This window comes from Microcaecilia unicolor, chromosome 7, assembly GCF_901765095.1.
Source record: "Microcaecilia unicolor chromosome 7, aMicUni1.1, whole genome shotgun sequence".
Classification (NCBI taxonomy): domain Eukaryota; kingdom Metazoa; phylum Chordata; class Amphibia; order Gymnophiona; family Siphonopidae; genus Microcaecilia; species Microcaecilia unicolor.
Window position 1 is genome coordinate 259339940 of NC_044037.1, and position 19361 is coordinate 259359300.

Here is a 19361-nt window from a genome sequence, read left to right on the forward strand (position 1 = left end):
GATGATGTCAAAGCCCAGCTGTACAAGCTGGGTCTCTCACGCTGTTTAGTTGTATGGAGCCACCAAAACAAGCTTACTGCTGCTGCTCATGTACTCACTCCCAACCATTAAAAGCTCTGTAAGATTCAGTGACTATCTTTTGTTTTACTAAATTAAAACAAGCATTAGCCTATACCGCTCACAATTGCTGAAAAGACGTTATTATAGGAGAAAAGCCCTCAGAAACTAAAGGACTGTAGCCTTTAGAATAATATGGTTCAGTATTACAAACCACTCTTTTGTTTCTATCATCAGGCAAAAACTCCGTTTTCTTTGTTTGTTGTGTTTTTTCTTTGTTTATCTTTTAATCTTTTACTATGTTTGTACAACAAAATAAACTTTTCTAAGAAAGGAGAAAAGCCAGCACTTAGCTTTCAAAGTCCTACGGGGCCACTGTTTCACCCCTATTGAGGCTTCATCAGGAACCAGTGCTTACGATCAAGACGCCAAAACAATGACATCTGAAAAGAGAAAAAGACTCTTTAGTTTCAAAATATACTTACCTTTTCGATTTCAGCACATACAATCCTCTTGAACACCTACATTGTCTCTTCCCTCTTGTACTTGAAAATGGCGCTAATACGTCAGACTCCAATTCTAGACATTTAAATACTGCGACGTGATTAGTCCATTTTCATAACCACGCCCTTGATGAATCCAACTAAATGGAACTGGATAGAAAATTGCTTTCAGAAAAATGAATCTTCAAAAAATTCAATTTATGATTACTAATAGAACACATGCCGGTCCACACTGCTATTTTAAACTGAAAAGTTCTAAACTTCTCAGGTGAAAAATCCACTTAGCCTCACAGCGTTGTAACATTAATTTTCTGTCTCCCCCTCAGCTGAGAGGTTCAATCCTGTCCAATACACAACATTTCATTTCCTCAAAAACGTCTTGTGACTTAATGCAGTGGTCCACTAAAGGTACTTTAAGAACTGCTCTCCTTATATTTGAGCGATGCTCAAGCAGTCTCACTTTTAATTGTCGAGTTGTCATTCCCACGTAAATTTTTGAGCATGGACATGTGATCGTATATACCACATGGTCAGATAAACAATTGCTAAAATGTTTTAAAGCAAAAGTTCTATGATTGACATCATCTTTGAAAAACTTTGTCTGTTCTGTTCATGGGGGCGTGTCGGAGGCGTAGCGAAGGCGGAACTGGAGCATGCTTAAGGGATGGGCGTTCTCGGCCGATAATGGAAAAAAGAAGGGCGTCCCTGACGAGCATTTGGTCGACTTGGTCCATTTTTTTCATGACCAAGCCTCAAAAAGGTGCCCAAACTGACCAGATGACCACCGGAGGGAATTGGAGATGACATCCCCTTACTCCCCTAGTGGTCACCAACCCCCTCTCACCCTAAAAAATAATTTTTAAACTTTTTTTGCCAGCCTCTATGCCAGCCTCAAATGTCATACCCAGCTCCATGACAGCAGTATGCAGGTCCCTGGAGCAGTTTTAGTGGGTGCAGTGTACTTCAGGCAGGCAGACCCAGGCCCATCCCCCCCTATCTGTTACACTTGTGCTGGTAAATGTTAGCCCTTCAAAACCCACCCGAAACCCACTGTACCCACATGTAGGTGCCCCCCTTCACCCCTTAGGGCTATGGTAGTGGTGTACAGTTGTGGGGAGTGGGTTTTTTTTTTTTGGGGGGGGGGTGTTGGGGGGCTCAGCACCCAAGGTAAGGGAGCTATGCAGCTGGGAGCAATTTGTGAAATCTAAAGTAGTGCCCCCTAGGGTGCCAGGTTGGTGTCCTGGCATGTCAGGGGGACCAGTGCACTACAAATGCTGGCTCCTCCCACGACCAAATGCCTTGGATTTGGTCCTTTTTGAGATGGGCGTCCTCGGTTACCATTATCACTGAAAAACAGGGTCGACCATCTCAACTAGGTCAACCATCTCAAAGTTCGACCTAAATGTTGAGATTTGGGCGTCCCCGACCATATTATCGAAATGAAAGATGGACGCCCATCTTGTTTTGATAATAGAGGTTTTCCCGCCCCTTCATGGGGCCGTTCTGTGGGACGCCCTCAGGAAAACTTGGGCGCTCCGTTCGATTATGCCCCTCCACGTTTCTGAGGGCTTTTCTCCTATAATAACGTCTTTTCAGTAGTAGTAGTATAGGCTAATGCTTGTTTTCATTTAATATTGCATTACCTGATCTTAGCGTTAGCATTTGCTACTATCTTTTGTTTGTCTGCTTTACTTTGATTGTATCCCCCCTCCTCCATATAAGAGTAGGGTGGCCCCCTTCTCAGTTATCTGCATTCTAGGGGATTCTTATACCATGAATTGCTGTTCCGAATGGCTCCTTTTTCTACTGGCTCGTGGGGTTTTCCTGCCACAGATCACAGCAGTGACACCTCATTTTGTCGTGAGCTCCCCACCCACTTGGGGTCAAATGCTGTGGCCTTCCCTCAATGGTAGAGTTTCAATAGCTTCCTGAATGTTATTATTGAAAATGTCCAAACCTATAGCCAAAAGATGTGTGCCGTCAGGACGATACAGACCCGGACAATCCTCTGTTAAACTGTCATGTGTAATAGCAGTGCCATATGGAGCTACCATGAACTTGTGCATCCACCTGTCAGTTTTGCGTCTTGTCCAGTGGGACTTTTCCCCTTTCCATACACATCACGGTATGATGTGGGACCATAACACGTGAGTAGTAGGACATCACCTCCAAATTTCCATGATGCAGTGGGTTAATATAAGGTCATTGCCGCCCAAGTGGATGAGCATTCCCCAGGGGGAGCTGATTCTCCTACAGCCGTGCAAAACACCTGTGACAAGAGTTGATCCCACCTCATACCGTGCTGGCCAGACCAAACCAGTGTAGCGCTGATGCAGACAGACCGAGTCCCAGCCCAACTGGTAGGCAGGTGCTCTTCTGTGGGCCCAGTGCACAAAGAAATGGCCAAGAATCCATACGTATAGCAAACCTGCGTGAAACAGACAATGCATAAGACAAGGAATGAAAAACTCCTTGTAGCCCATTATTTGTAATGGGATATCTAATGCTCTAACTCAATGTATATAACTTCTAGGTGATCTATAACTCCTGGGATTCTTATGCCTATATACGGTTTAGCTGGTTCTTATGCCTATATGTAGAGTGCCACAGGGGAAGGGGATTGTGCCTAGTGTAAAGCTTGAATCTGTCTGAGGACCATCTACCCAATGCCTCGATTTGGTCATTTATTTGCATGTGCTAACAACCAGAGGGCCTGGGGGGGGGGGGGGGGGGGGGGGGGGGGGCATAGGACATAATTTTGCAAACTACTACTACTTATTTCTATAGCGCTACTAGACGTACACAGCGCTATACACTTGAACATGAAGAGACAGTCCCTGCTCAACAGAGCTTACAATCTAATTAGGACAGGACTGAGCACAAGGCAGATTGTGCTGTCTGCCAAACCACCTAGCGTGATCAGTTTTCCTCGGGCCACCTGATCTGTTTTGGATCTCCGGAGAGCAATGGGGGACCCTAGAGGGCACTTTTTTGCGCTTCATAAAAATGCTCCCAGGTACACATCTCACCTTTGCTCCCTTATCTTGTCTCCTGGGCCCTCCAAAACCCACTGTCCCCCACTGTACACCACTACAATAGTCCTTATGGGTGAAGGGAGCACACATATGTGGGTACAGTAGGGTTTTGGTGACCTTGGGAGGAGTCGCAGTTTCCACCACAAATGTGACGGGAGGAGGGAGAGAGGGACCTAGATCCCTCACTATGCACTGCACTGACCACTACACTACTTCATGGACCTGAATGCTTCTCTAATAAACCTGACTTTAACATCTGAGACTGTCATAGAGGTTGTAAGTCATATTTTTATTCACATTATTTGGAGGTGGAAGGGGTCAGTGACCACTGGGGCGGGTATTGGGGGTCACCCCTGATTCCCTCCAGTGGTCATCTTGGTTTTAGTCCTGGACATTTTTGTCTTGTTCCATTATGGCTGTAAAACATCCAGTTATGCACACATTAATCCCACCTTCGAAATGCCCCGTTGTGATTTGAACACACTTCTGATGGTCTTCATAGAAAAACATCTAAAAATAGGTTTTGAAAATACTGATTTGGACTGTTTTATGAGAAAAACGTCCAAATGCTGCTTTATGCCACGTTAGACGTTTTTCTCTTTCAAAAATGAGCCCCATATTCTTTTCCCTCCCTCTGCCACTAAGGCCTTCTAGTGTAAATTTATTATTTTTATTTATTAGGATTTATTTACCATCATGCGTGCTTGGATTCTGCAGCTGTTTGGCTCTTATAGCAGTCTGTTCCAAGTGTCTCTCGCTCTCTCAGTGGAAGGTATTTCTCACATATATTTTGAGCAATTTTCTCTTCAGCTTTTTACAATAACCCATTTTCCATAATTTCTCATTCTATGGTAGAAGCCAGGAGTAGTAGACTTAAGAGTTTGATGGGATATACATTCATTTTGTTTTGAAATAAGTAGACATGAGTTCAGGTAGCAGCAACATCTGAAAGAGAAGAGATTGGAGAAAACAGAGGAAGAAGAGAAAGAAGTAAAATCGAGTCACTTTTCATCAACATATTAATGGTAAGAGCAGTTGAAAAAGAGAGCTAGAGCTGGAGCAGCATTGGGGGCATGTCCAAGATGGCAGTCTAGGTAGTCGCGTTTTGTTGTGCTCCGGAGCTTTTCTTTGGTTCCTTGAATGCCGAAAGGAAAGGAAAGATCAGGGGTTTACCCTGTGACTCCTGCAGTTCCAATGGGCGTATCTGCGGCCGTTTCGGAGAGGAGTCCCAGCCCGTATAGTCCTCTACAGATTCTGGTAGCAATGTGTACATTGGGAATAGCAGCTGCCAGAGCATCAGAAGTCGGGGTCTCTGATGCAGCCTTGCAGGGACAAGGTCCAACGTAGCTGCGCACCTAGAGGAGAGATCCCCTAGAGTACTGGGCCTCCCATTTGCTTTGGAAGCTGCTGAAGTGAATTTGCCTGGGGAAGAGGTTTCATTTAGCATAGTGATGGGAGAATTGGTAATTGATTCTGTTCAGTCTAGACTGAAAATCAACTTAAAGTGGTTGAAACTTCAATCTTCCAAATAAAGGAGGTGGAAACTAAATTACTGCAAGGGACTAATTTAGTTCATCATAAACTTGAAAATCTGGAAAATGGAGCTAGAACTTACAAAACTACTACTACTTATCATTTCTATAGCGCTACAAGGCATACGCAGCGCTGTACACCATACACAAAAAAGACAGTCCCTGCTCAAAGAGCTTACAATCTAGATAAGACAGGTAAACAGACCGAACAATAAGGGAAAGGAATAAAGAGGTGAGGATAAAAGGGAATAAAGAGGTGAGGATAAAAGGACCGCAAGTGAGTATTGGTTAGGAGTCAAAAGCAGTGGTAAAGAGGTGGGCTTTAAGTTTGGACTTGAAAACGGCCAAAGACGGGGCTAGACGTACAGGCTCGGGAAGTCTATTCCAGGCATGAGGCACAGCAAGATAAAAGGAACGGAGTCTTAAATGGTTGCATATGTGTTTACATGTCGACTGGCACTTTAGATGATGACTCTGGTTGTGAAGAACAAAGTCCAGTGCTGGGCAGGCTTGTACGGTCTGGGTCCCATATATGGCAATCCAGTTTAGGATCGGCTGGAGAGGGCTTGAACAGAAACTCCAATAATTTGGAATGTGAGGGCAGTGCCAGGCAGACCTTTACAGTCTGTGTCCCGCAATTGACAAGATGGATTCGGATAGGCTGGAGTGGGCTTCAACGGCAACTTCAGTAGTTGGATACTTCGGACAGGGCCAGGCAGGTCTATGTCCCAGAAATACCAAAGAGAGACAGTGATCAAGTAGTTTATATCCCATTCATTGTTGGTTTAATCATGACTTGATAATGAATGTGACTGTTGGGCAGACTGGATGGGCTGTTCTGACAAGGAATTGAGCAAAAACAGGAACTGGAGAGAAATGAATGCTACTCAAACCCCTATCCTAATATTCCCAAAGAAGAGATGGTATTTAACTGAAGAGAGTGATAGACTATATTGAAGGCAAAAGATAGATCAACTAAAGGAGAATATTTATTTATTTTAAAAATTTGTACACCAGCTAACTGAAATGCTAAAATGGTCTCTGTAGAGATAGTAAGGATGAAACACAGACTGGCCAAAAGATCAAGGAGCTGGTGCTAGGGCTGATATTAGGGAGTGCAAAAAGGATAATTGCCCTTGGTCCCCATGCCACAGGGTACTCCAAGTCCGAAGCTGAGATACAGCCTGTGGGTGGGTTTTGGTGCCCCCTGCCGCATATTTGCCCTGGCACTGTAACACCAGCCTAGTCTGGAACTATTTAATGGTTGTGTGAAGGTTTCTTAAGATGAAAGCAGATGCTACTTTAAAACTGAGAATTAAAAAAATCAAATGAGATAAGAGTTCAATATGAGGACATGCCATGCAGTTACATAGTACACTTAAAACAAACAGGAGGCAATATTTTTTTCATAATTAAGCTCTGGAACTCATTGTCAGAGGATGTGGTAAAAACAGTAAGTGTAGCTCTGTTTTAAAATAGTTTAGATGAATCCCGGGAGGTCAAGTCCATAAACTGTTATTAAAGTAGACCTGAAGAAAGCCATTGCTTATTCCTGGGGTTAGGTAGTATGGATTCTTGCTACTTTTTGGGATTCTACCCAAGTACTTTTGACGTACACTGGCAACTGCTGGAAACAGGAAATTGGGATAGATGAGCCTTTGTACTGACCTAGTATGACAGTTCTTATGTTCTTACCACCAAGATGAAAGAAAGGATCAAGGTTAATTAAGAGGAAAAGAATGGCAACAGGATCAGTAAGGGAAGCAGTGGAATTTGAGACATGAAACAGGTTTTCTGGTTGGTAGTCAGAGTGGGAAGAGTAAAGAGAACAAGAGTCAAAGAGGAAAGGCAAGGTGATAAGAGATAAGTGATTTAAGAGAATTTAGCAAGAAAGAAATTGTAAAGACATTTACATGTTAAAGTAGGTCAGATTTGTGGAGAAGGGTTAGGAAGGAGTGAATTAAAGACGTGAAGGAGTTGGCAGGAGTTATCGGATGACAAGGAGATAAGGGTTCTGTAATAGCAGGGTTTAGCTTGTTAAATATAGTTTAGAGAACAAAGTAGAGAAATAGTGTGAATAACAGATATGCAGCAGTAAGCATTACTAGGGCAGGAACCCTCTGAGCTGGGGATGTAGCAGTGACTTTAAATCAGTATTGGGATGGGGAAAGTTGGAATTTAGGGGCAGTAATAAAGCAATGTGTATCAGAAGAGATAAAAGAACTGAATTGGAAGCAGATGGCTCAACAAACTGAATAACTGAAAGGAGAGAGAGAATGAATGCAGCAGAAAAATAAAAGGTTAGCAGGATCAAGATCTCAAATAGCCCGGTGTGGGTAAGTTTTAGAGTAAGAGGGGGAAGATGAGGAAGGATCAGACACGAATAAAAATGGGACACCATGGTTGGAAAGTGCTGGGCAAGAAATTGTTTAAAAAACATGGAAATATTACAGTAGAATATAAGGTCAAATGAGAGGAATTTAAATGCTTAAGAAGATATAGCTGTGAAAATATTAGTCACCAAGCTGGAGGATTGGTAGTGGAGGTGAAGAACATAATAAATAAAAGAATCTGGTTCAGTGAAGAAGGAAATGGTACTAGAAGAGTAGTAGAACGCAGAGAGAGATTAACATGGAGGGTTAAATGAGAAATGTAGCACTTATTAGGCCTAATATTTAAAAAGAATTGAGCACCTAAATTTAATATGTTAAGGTCCCTGTTTACTAAGCCATGCTTTAGGCACGCTAGCGTTTTTAACGCACGCTAATGCTAGAAACACCCATATATTCCTATGGGTGTCTCTAGTGTTAGCGTGGTAAAAATGCTAGGGCACCTTAGTAAACAGAGCCCTAATAAGGAGGTTACTTTATAAGCATCTCAATGTGCAAATAGATCATCTATGCACCTTATTTGTAACAATATTCTGAAATTCTTATTCCATTAGTGTGATTATCTTTATAACATATTGTAAGCCACATCGAGCCTGCAAATAGGTGGGAAAATGTGGGATACAAATGCAGCAAATAAATAAATAAATCATCTTCACATGCAAATTGTGATTTTAGAAAGCCACTATTTACACATGGAAATCCTCAAGCAGATAGATATTTTAAGAGGATGTGTTTTGGGTGGGCTGAAAACTTAGATGTGTATTCCCCCTCCCCCTCAACTTCAGCATTAGCCATCGCTCACGTCCTGTACCCTCCAACATTAGTAGCCTTCCACCCATCTCTGAATTCACTGACATTAATAGCACTCTCCCATCCTTGCACAACCAGATATGAATATGAATCCCCCCTCCCAAAAAAGAAAAAAAAAACAACTTGAGCCTTCCCCAAATACCCCCAACATCTCCAAGACTTCAGCATGATTTTCTTTGGAACCCCCTCACACCACTCCAGGAAAGGCAGTTCCTTCATGAATAGCCCCACTGTAAACCCTTCCCAGACTCTTAATGAAGATCTCCCTGCTGTCAAGTAGGGAATAGGAGCAATCTGCAGTCATTCCTGCTCCTTCTGGTGCCAAGCAGGAAATAGTGCCAGTTGAACGCTAGTGCTCTACTGGTAGTACCACAAAAATACCACTAGGGATTGGCTGGAACCATTTTGAACCCAGTGCCAGAAGGAGCAGGAGTGATTGGAGATTATTCCTTCTCCGAGGACAAGCAGGCTGCTTGTTCTCACAACTGGGTTGACGTCCACGGCAGCCCCCACCAACCGGAACAAAAACTTTGCGGGCGGTCCCGCATGCAGGGCACGCCCACCGTGCATGCGCGGCCGTCTTCCCGCCCGTGCGCGACCGTTCCCGCTCAGTTTTTTTCAATTCCGCGCTGAGGACAGACGTGTTACCGTCTCTCTCTTGGTCAGCCCTGGAAACCGGATTGCGGCCTAGCCGCAAATTTTCTTTTTCGTGCGCGTTCGCGCATCTTTTCTGTTTTTTCTTATCAAAAAAAAAAAAAGAAGAAGAAGTTTGTTTGTCCCCTCGTCATCTTAGCGCGGGGGCACTTCGTTCCGGCCTTGCGGCCGCTCGGTCATTTCTTTTTCAGGTGTGCTTTTCACCGCCACCATCAACGACTTTGACTTTGCCGACGTGATTTTTCCGTCGATGTCCTCGAAGGTCCCGAGTGGATTCAAGAAGTGTGGTCGGTGCGGCCGGCACATCTCGCAAACCGATACTCACACTTGGTGCCTCCAGTGCCTTGGCCCGGAGCATAATACCAAGACGTGCACCTTGTGTCTCGGATTGCGAAAGCGGACACAGGTGGCGAGGCAAGTTCGTCGGGACCAACTTTTTGGAACTTGCGCCGGCCCTTCGACATCAACGGCATCAGTGTCGACGGCCGGGTCTTCAGTACCGGTACCGATGTCGACGAAATCGACCCCGATGATGGCATTGACCCCAGGAGCACAGGTACCGCTGGCCCGTCGGACCTCCGGCGACGGCGGGGGTGAGCGGCCGCGCAGGCAGTCGGCCCCGGCCACTCCCTCTACCCAGGGTCATCGGGACCGAACCCTGTCAGACCCGATCCCTCGAGGCCGGGGGGGTTCTACCTCCTCTTCATCTCTGCCACCGAGCGTCGATGATGGGCACCGAAAGAAACCAAAGAAGCATCGGCATCGGTCGCCCACGGTTCACGGGACTGCTAGTTCCGGCGCTTCCAGAGATGAATCGACACCGAGGAAATGGCGGTGCCGAGAGGAGCGTTCCCCCTCGGTCGAAGAGGTGTCGCTGCGTCAGTCCATGGGTGCTTCGGTACCGTCTCCTGGACCCGAGCAGCTTCCGGCACCGGCACCCACACCGGCCCCCCTGCCTTTCCCGACAGCGGGCCTAGACGAGTGCCTCCGAGCCATCCTTCCAGGGATTCTGGAAGGGCTGATGCACCAGGCCTTGCTGGCTCCGGGGGTGCTTGCGCCCCCGGCGCCATTGATGGAGGCGCCGGCGTGCTACAGCCCAATGCTGAGGCCTCCGACACCGACGCCGCTTGCGGTACCGGTGTCAACCGCCACGCAAGTGGAATCCCTGTCGATGGAGGGAGCTTCATCCCCGCTGGCACGGGAGTCCACCGCTCGACGCCACCATCGAGGACGTGGTTCCTCGCAGTCGAGACGGGCCCGGTTCAGGTCTGAGCTGAAAGAGCTCATGTCCGACACCGAGGAAGAGGCCTCGTGGGGGAGGAGGAGGACCCCAGATATTTCTCCTCAGAGGAGTCTGAGGGCCTTCCATCCGACCCCACTCCTTCACCGGAGAGGAAGCTCTCGCCCACTGAGAGCCTCTCCTTTGCCTCCTTTGTCAGGGATATGTCTATATGCATTTCCTTCCCCGTGGTCTCTGTGGATGAGCTGAGGGCTGAGATGCTCGAGGTCCTCGACTATCCATCACCACCTAGAGAGTCTTCCACGGTACCGTTGCACAATGTCCTCAAAGAGACACTGCTTCGGAACTGGCAGAAGCCATTATCTAACCCCACCATTCCCAAGAAAGTGGAGTCCCAATACAGAATCCACTCTGACCCTGAGTTAATGCGGCCCCAATTGCCTCATGACTCGGCGGTCGTGGACTCTGCTCTCAAGAGGGCACGGAGTTCGAGGGAAACCGCCTCGGCGCCCCCGGGGCGGGAGTCTCGCACTCTGGACTCGTTTGGGAGGAAGGCCTACCAACCTTCCATGTTCGTGACCCGCATCCAGTCGTACCAGCTCTACACGAGCATTCACATGCGGAACAATGTGAAGCAACTGGCGGACCTGGTCGATAAGCTCCCTCCGGAGCAGTCCAGGTCTTTTCAGGAGGTGGTCAGGCAGCTGAAGGCGTGTAGAAAGTTCCTGTCCAGGGGTATATATGACACCTGTGATGTGGCATCTCGAGCTGCGGCCCAAGGTATAGTGATGCGCAGACTCTCCTGGCTGCGTGCCTCTGACTTGGACAACCGCACCCAGCAACGCCTGGCTGATGTCCCTTGCGGGGGGGATAACATTTTCGGCGAGAAGGTCGAGCAGTTGGTGGACCAACTACACCAGCGGGAAACCGCCCTCGACAAGCTCTCCCACCGGGCGCCTTCAGCATCCACTTCTATAGGTGGACGTTTTTCCCGGGCCAGTCAGGCTGCGCCCTAGCCTATAACAAGCGTAGGTACACCCAGCCGGCCCGAAGGCCTCCTCAGGCACAGGGACAGTCCCAGCGCGCTCGTTCCCGTCAACAGTGTGCGCCTAAGCAGCCCCCTGCGCCTCCACAGCAAAAGCCGGGGACGGGCTTTTGACTGGATCCATGGGAACATAGCCGCCATCAAAGTGTCCGTACCGGACGGCCTGCCGGTCGGGGGGAGGTTGAAAGCTTTTCACCAAAGGTGGCCTCTTATAACCTCCGACCAGTGGGTTCTCCAAATAGTGCGGTGCGGATACGCCCTGAATTTGGCCTCCACTCCACCAAATTGCCCACCGGGTGCTCAATCCTTCACCTCCCATCACAAGCAGGTACTTGCAGAGGAACTCTCCGCCCTTCTCAGCGCCAATGCGGTCGAGCCCGTACCACCCGGGCAGGAAGGGCAGGGATTCTATTCCAGGTACTTCCTTGTGGAAAAGAAAACAGGGGGGAATGCGCCCTATCCAAGACCTGAGAGGCCTGAACAAATACCTGGTCAAAGAAAAGTTCAGGATGCTTTCCTTGGGCACCCTTCTCCCCATGATTCAGAAAGACGATTGGCTATGCTCCCTGGATTTAAAGGACGCTTATACCCACATCCCGATACTGCCAGCTCACAGACAGTATCTCAGATTCCGCCTGGGGACACGGCACTTTCAGTATTGTGTGCTGCCCTTTGGGCTCGCCTCTGCCCCACAGGTGTTCACGAAGTGCCTCGTGGTGGTTGCGGCGTATCTACGCAAGCTGGGAGTGCACGTGTTCCCATATCTCGACGATTGGCTGGTCAAGAACACCTCGGAGGCAGGGGCTCTCCGGTCCATGCAGTGCACTATTCACCTCCTGGAGCTGCTGGGGTTTGTGATAAATTACCCAAAGTCCCATCTCCAGCCAGTCCAATCTCTGGAATTCATAGGAGCTCTGCTGAATTCACAGACGGCTCAGGCCTTTCTTCCCGAAGCGAGGGCCCACAACCTCCTGTCCCTCGCTTCCCAGACCAGAGCGTCTCAGCAGGTCACAGCTCGGCAGATGTTGAGACTCCTAGGTCATATGGCCTCTACAGTTCATGTGACTCCCATGGCTCGTCTTCACATGAGATCTGCTCAATGGACCCTAGCTTCCCAGTGGTGCCAAGCCACCGGGAATCTAGAAGATGTCATCCGCCTGTCCCTCAGTTGTCGCAATTCGCTGCACTGGTAGACACTTCGGACCAGTTTGACCCTGGGACGTCCATTCCAAATTCCGCAGCCCACGAAAGTGCTGACGACTGATGCATCTTGCCTGGGGTGGAGAGCTCATGTCGATGGGCTTCACACCCAGGGACTGTGGTCCCTCCAGGAACAGGATCTTCAGATCAACCTCCTGGAGCTCCAAGCGGTCTGGAACGCACTGAAGGCCTTCAGAGATCGGCTGTCCTGTCAAATTATCCAAATTCGGACAGACAATCAGGTTGCAATGTATTACATCAACAAGCAGGGGGGCACCGGATCTCGCCTCCTGTGTCAGGAAGCCGTCGGGATGTGGCGTTGGGCCTGCCAGTTCGGCATGCTTCTTCAAGCCACATACCTGGCAGGTGTAAACAACAGTCTGGCCGACAGACTGAGCAGAGTCATGCAACCGCACAAGTGGTCGCTCCATTCCAGAGTAGTACGCAAGATCTTCCGAGAGTGGGGCACTCCCTTGGTGGACCTTTTCGCCTCTCAGACCAACCACAAGCTGCTTCTGTTCTGTTCCAGACTACAGGCACACGGCAGACTAGCGTCGGATGCCTTTCTCCTCCATTGGGGGACCGGCCTCCTGTATGCTTATCCTCCCATACCTTTGGTGGGGAAGACCTTACTGAAGCTCAAGCAAGACCACGGCACCATGATTCTGATAGCGCCTTTTTGGCCCCGTCAGATCTGGTTCCCTCTACTTCTGGAGTTGTCCTCCGAAGAACCGTGGAGATTGGAGTGTTTTCCGACTCTCATTTCGCAGAACGACGGAGCGCTTCTGCACCCCAACCTTCAGTCTCTGGCTCTCACGGCCTGGATGTTGAGAGCGTAGACTTTGCTTCGTTGGGGCTGTCTGAGGGTGTCTCCCGCGTCTTGCTTGCCTCTAGAAAGGATTCCACTAAAAAGAGTTACTTTTTCAAGTGGAGGAGGTTTGTCGTTTGGTGTGAGAGCAAGGCCCTAGAACCTCGCTCTTGTCCTGCACACAACCTGCTTGAATACCTTCTGCACTTATCAGAGTCTGGCCTCAAGACCAACTCAGTAAGGAATCACCTTAGTGCGATTAGTGCCATCTCTGGAGAGCCTTTAGTCGTTCGATTCATGAGAGGCTTGCTTTTGTCGAGGCCCCCTGTCAAGCCTCCCGCAGTGTCATGGGATCTCAACGTCATCCTCACCCAGCTGATGAAACCTCCTTTTGAGCCACTGAATTCCTGCCATCTGAAGTACTTGACCTGGAAGGTCATTTTCTTGGTGGCAGTTACTTCAGCTCATAGAGTCAGTGAGCTTCAAGCCCTGGTAGCCCATGCTCCGTATACTAAATTTCATCATAACAGAGTAGTCCTCCGCACTCACCCTAAGTTCCTGCCAAAGGTGGTGTCGGAGTTCAATCTTAACCAGTCAATTGTCTTGCCAACATTCTTTCCCAGACCACATACCCGCCCTGCTGAATGTCAGTTGCACACATTGGACTGCAAGCGAGCGTTGGCCTTCTATCTGGAGCGGACACAGCCCCACAGACAGTCCGCCCAATTGTTTGTTTCTTTCGACCCCAATAGGAAAGAGGTCGCTGTCGGGAAATGCACCATCTCCAATTGGCTAGCAGATTGCATTTCCTTCACTTACGCCCAGGCTGGGCTGGCTCTTGAGGGTCATGTCACGGCTCATAGTGTTAGAGCCATGGCAGCGTCGGTGGCCCACTTGAAGTCAGCCACTATTGAAGAGATTTGCAAAGCTGCGACGTGGTCATCGGTCCACACATTCACATCTCATTACTTCCTACAGCAGGATACCCGACACGACAGTCGGTTCGGGCAGTCAGTGCTGCAGAATCTGTTTGGGGTTTGAATCCAACTCCACCCTCCAGGACCCGAATTTATTCTGGTCAGGCTGCACTCTCAGTTAGTTGTTCTTCGTAGGTCAATTTCTGTTATGCCCTCGCCGTTGCGAGGTTCAATTGACCTGGGTTCTTGTTTTGAGTGAGCCTGAGAGCTAGGGATACCCCAGTCATGAGAACAAGCAGCGTGCTTGTCCTCGGAGAAAGCGAATGATATATACCTGTAGCAGGTGTTCTCCAAGGACAGCAGGCTGATTGTTCTCACCTACCCTCCCTCCTCCCCTTTGGAGTTGCGTTTACTCATTCTTTTGCTTGTCATTCAACTGAGCGGGAACGGTCGTGCACGGGTGGGAAGACAGCCGCGCATGCGCGGTGGGCGTGCTCTGCGTGCGGGACCGCCCGCAAAGTTTTTGTTCCGGTTGGTGGGGGCTGCTGTGGACATCAATCCACACCTGCTACAGGTATGTATCATTCGCTTTCTCTCCACTTCACACCAATTAGGCTCTCAATAATACCTGGAGGGAGGTCAGGCATGGGAATATTTGTTGGAGGGGTATGAGGGAGAATCAGGAAAGGCTCTAGGAAGGGTGGGGTGAGTGGAGGTTCTTGTGGGTGTTGGGGGGTTAGGAAATCAAAATTTTCAGAAGCTGCAATTTTTAGAAGCTGCATATATGAAGATTTGAGAAGAGCAGGATTCTCTTTTATCCCATGTGCAGCTTTTTAAAATTTCTGCTCGCATTGAATGTGATATGAAATATATGTCCTCCCTCCCCCCCCCCCCCAATCCCGCATGTCCTCATAGTATTTTACAAAAAGGCTTTGCATTTAGCAGACCCTTTAGTTAAATAGTGTACATCCAGACTTGGATGTTTTAATTTTCATCTTATGTAAAATGGGCTTTTACACTGGTCCCAGACTTTCAGTAAAACTTAAGGACATAAGTTTTTTGTTTGTTTGTTTGTTTTTACTGAAAATTCACCTAAATGTAAGAGTTTAAAAGTTGATCTGGTTGTTTTTAGTTTTCATATACTCTTATTTAACCATTCCGGAAGTTGTGAAGCTTATTTTAGCCCAGGTTTGTATGTGAAATATTTATTCTTTTTTTCATCGGGCACATGTTGGGAGTCTCTTTCTTAGGTTTTCACACATCATTGCTCTCATCTTTATTCTGACTTCTCACAATCAATGTTTTGTCATGGCTCCTATTTCATATTTCATTCTGGTTATTTACAATCAGTCTGTAGTTACGTTCCACATTTTTCATCACTTCATGCTGTCTTTTTAATTTTATTTTTACTTTTTATTTTTTAATTCTCATTTCTTAACCCCATTTCTATATTGCTTTTTACTTGTTTATATTTTAATACATTTTGTGGCCACTTTTCCTAGACCCCTGAGGAAGGCTCAGTGCCGAAACACAGCCCGTGTAGGGTCATTTGGGTTACCTCTTCACCACTTTGTGGACCTTTGTGTGTGTATATTGACGAATAAACTATATTGGGTTGTTTCCTGCGAGTTTTGGAACTTTTTTCCTTCCACTCCTCTTTTGCCTAGTGCTGAAAATCAGTGGTAGCTTCTAACTTTTTCCCCCCTCTAAATCCCACTCTTGTTACCATCCACGTTTTTGGTTCCTAAATAAAGGAGTTAAGTGGAATTTGAATCACAAATTGATGCACTCAGCTCTAGTAACTTTTCAAAGAGGCAGATTTAGGAGCCTAACTCTGAAAGTATTATCAGCCTCATTTGCTTTGGAGAGCTTCCCAGAATGAGACCTATTTAAAGTAGAATAAATGGTCATGGGGGGGAGGGTGCTATTTTCAGTTTGTTAGCTTAGCTCAGGGGTTCTCAACCCAGTCCTTAAGACACACCTAGCAAGTCAGGTATTCGTGGAGGGGCATAATCGAAAGGGGCGCACAAGTTTTCCTGAGGACACCCTCACAGGACGTCCCAGCGAAGGGATGGAGAAATCCATATTATCGAAACAAGAGGGGCGTCCATCTTTCGTTTCGATAATACGGTCGGGGAGGCCCAAATCGCAAAATTTAGGTCGACCTTAGAGATGGTCGTTCCCGATTTTCAGCGATAATGGAAAACGAGGACGCCCATCTCAGAAACGACCAAATCCAAACCATTTGGTCATGGGAGGAGCCAACATTTGTAGTGCACTGGTCCCCCTGACATGCCAGGACACCAGCCGGACACCCTAGGGGGCACTGTAGTGGATTTCAGAAATTGCTCCCAGGTGCATAGCTCCCTTACCTTGGGTGCTAAGACCCCCAACCGCCCCCCCCCCCCTAAAACCCACTCCCCACAACTATACAACACTACCAGATCCCTAAGGGGTGAAGGGGGCACCTACATGTGGGTACAGTGGGTTTCTGGTGGGTTTTGAAGGGCTCACATTTACCAGCAAAAGTGTAACAGGTAGGGGAGGATGGGCCTGGGTCTGCACTGCACCCACTAAAACTGCTTCAGGGACCTGCATACTGCTGTCATGGAGCTGGGTATGACATTTGAGGCTGGCATAGAGGCTGGCAAAAAATATTTTAAAAGGTTTTTTTTTTTAGGGTGGGAGGGGGTTAGTGACCACTGGGGGAGTAAGGGGAGATCATCCCCGATTCCCTCCGGTGGTCATCTGGTCAGTGTGGGCACCTTTTTGAGGCTTATTTGTAAGAAAAAATGGACCAAGTAAAGTCGGCCAAGTGCTCGTCAGGAACGCCCTTCTTTTTTCCTTTATCGGTTGAGGACGCCCATGTGTTAGGCACGCCCCAGTCGTGATGGAAAGCAGTTGAAGATGCCCAAAATTGACTTTCGATTATGCCAATTTGGGCGACCCTGGTTGAAGGATGCCCACCTCCTTGATTTGTCTAAAGATGGGCGCCCTTCTCTTTCGAAAATAAGCCTGATAGTGTTGCAAACTAGATCTAGATTTGCCCGACAGTTGATCCAGTCTTGGGCTTATCCCAGTTCATGCAGGGACTTTTGTAGCCTTGCTTTTCTTAGGGAATCCAATGGGGATATCAGAACCACAAGTCCCTGTATGCAATGGGGTAAGCCCAGACCTACAATAAATATGCCTGGCATAGATTTGCATACAATGGAGATAGTGCATGAAAATTTATATCTTGCATATTAATTGTGGATATCCTGAAAAGCTGACTAGTTGGGTATGTCCCAAGGACTGGGTTGACGACCCCTGGATTAGTCCAATAACAAGGTCCATGGATACCTCGTAACTGCAAGCCTGCAAGAAGATATTGAAAAGAAAACTCCCTGTGGAGTTTTTCTTTCAAAATTTACTGGCAGGCCTATGCCATAGAGAGGCTTTTGCTTACATACTTGGCTGTTGAAAAGTATGCAGATCAAAGCAGGAAGGTGGCAGCATGGGGGGTTCAAAATGAAAACCTTGCATGTACTGTATTTCCAGCCTGTCTGCAGTGCCTCCTTCTTATCTTTGGGAAAAGTTTGTGGGCTGTCAGCAGAGGGCCTGTAGTGATTTTCAAAGGTTTTCCATGTATAAACACACATTTACTGGCAGAAAGCTCTATGAAAATTGCCCTTAATATGTATTGTTAAACAATTGAAGCAAAAAGAAAGTAAATTGCTGATGGTGGCCATTGATGGGCCAGCAGTATTGCCAAAAATATAGGCCATAAATAAAGCAAGAGGAACACCAGAGCTGGTGAGACTTTATATGGGAAGAATAAACATTGAGCAATATATTTTTATTTATTGGGATTTATTAACCACCTTTATGAAGAGATTGACCCAAGGCAATATACAGCAGGTACAGTTTCCTGTTAACTGCATAGCAATAGTAAAATGAACAAATATAAACATAAATACAATGACTGAGGTAAACTTGAAAACAGCAAATTGAAACCTAATAATAGGACTACCATGAAACAGGATCAAAATATTCACATTTGACAGTACTGAAATTTAAATAACAGAGATATAATAAAAATGTCAGCATAATACTAATGGAATATCTAATAAGAACACATTAGAACATTAAAATAACATAGATATAATACTAATGCTTTTCTACAATACAGCTTACTGTATAGCTGAGGGGCCAAGTGCAGATATAAAGATGAGGACAAGATGGGTTTTGCTGACTTTAATACCAAAACCAGGTTTCAAATCTGTATTAGATATCTGTGGGGTCTTTTTACTAAGTAAACTGTGGCCTGTGGTAGTGTGGGCGTATGTTTCGGGCACACACTGGGCCATTTTTTACCATGGCTGGGGAAAAAAGGCTTTTTTAATAGGGCAGTAAATGGTCATTTGCTAAAATTAAAGCTAGCACACGGCTATTTAATGCCTGAGACCTTACTGCCACCCATTGACCTAGCGGTAAGAGCTCGCATGCTACATTCACAGTATGCATTCAGCGTACACCAATGTGGCCGTGCTGCCGATTACCACCGGAAACGCCCCCCCCCCTCCCCCACGGTAGCAAATAGAAAAAAATTTCTACTGCGGGAAATAGCATGCTCCAACTTCAAAATTACCGCCGGGTGGGCACGCTAACCAGGCAATAGTGTTGATTAGGCGCGCGCTACATGTGCTGTAGCCCTTCCGCCGCTTTGTAAAAGGTCCCCTCTATGCTTTCAGTTTGGAGGGGGGAAATACAGTGAAATTTTATAATATTTCAGCTAATGTCAAGCAAGTAAATGTTCAGATATGTATAGCAATATTTAATTCATGTGATGGGGGAAGTAGCCAGTAAGGTGTGGTAAATGGGCAGCTCTTACCCCCACCTTACTGGCTACCCCTCTGTCTGATTCCCAAGCACCCACTTACATCTGTAGATTAACATTTTTCGTTTATTTGGGGGGGGGGGTTCCCCTAAAATAGCTCCTCCCACAAAACGTGTATCCCTTCCTGACCTAGACATTTGTCCCTGCCATCACATACTCCTACATTCCTTCTTATACTTTAGAACAGGCTATACGTCAACAGCTCCTGTTATAAAACACTATCGGAAATGTATACTTAGGGGGCAGTTCTTTAAAGTGCACCGAAAGATAGGCTCCAAAATGCTAGGCGCT

General features: G+C 47.0%; 1 protein-coding gene across 1 annotated transcript in view; it reads left to right on the forward strand.

The window, feature by feature from the left end:
• Positions 1-19361, forward strand: part of GTDC1 (glycosyltransferase like domain containing 1) — a 451648-nt gene that overhangs the window by 391623 nt on the left and 40664 nt on the right.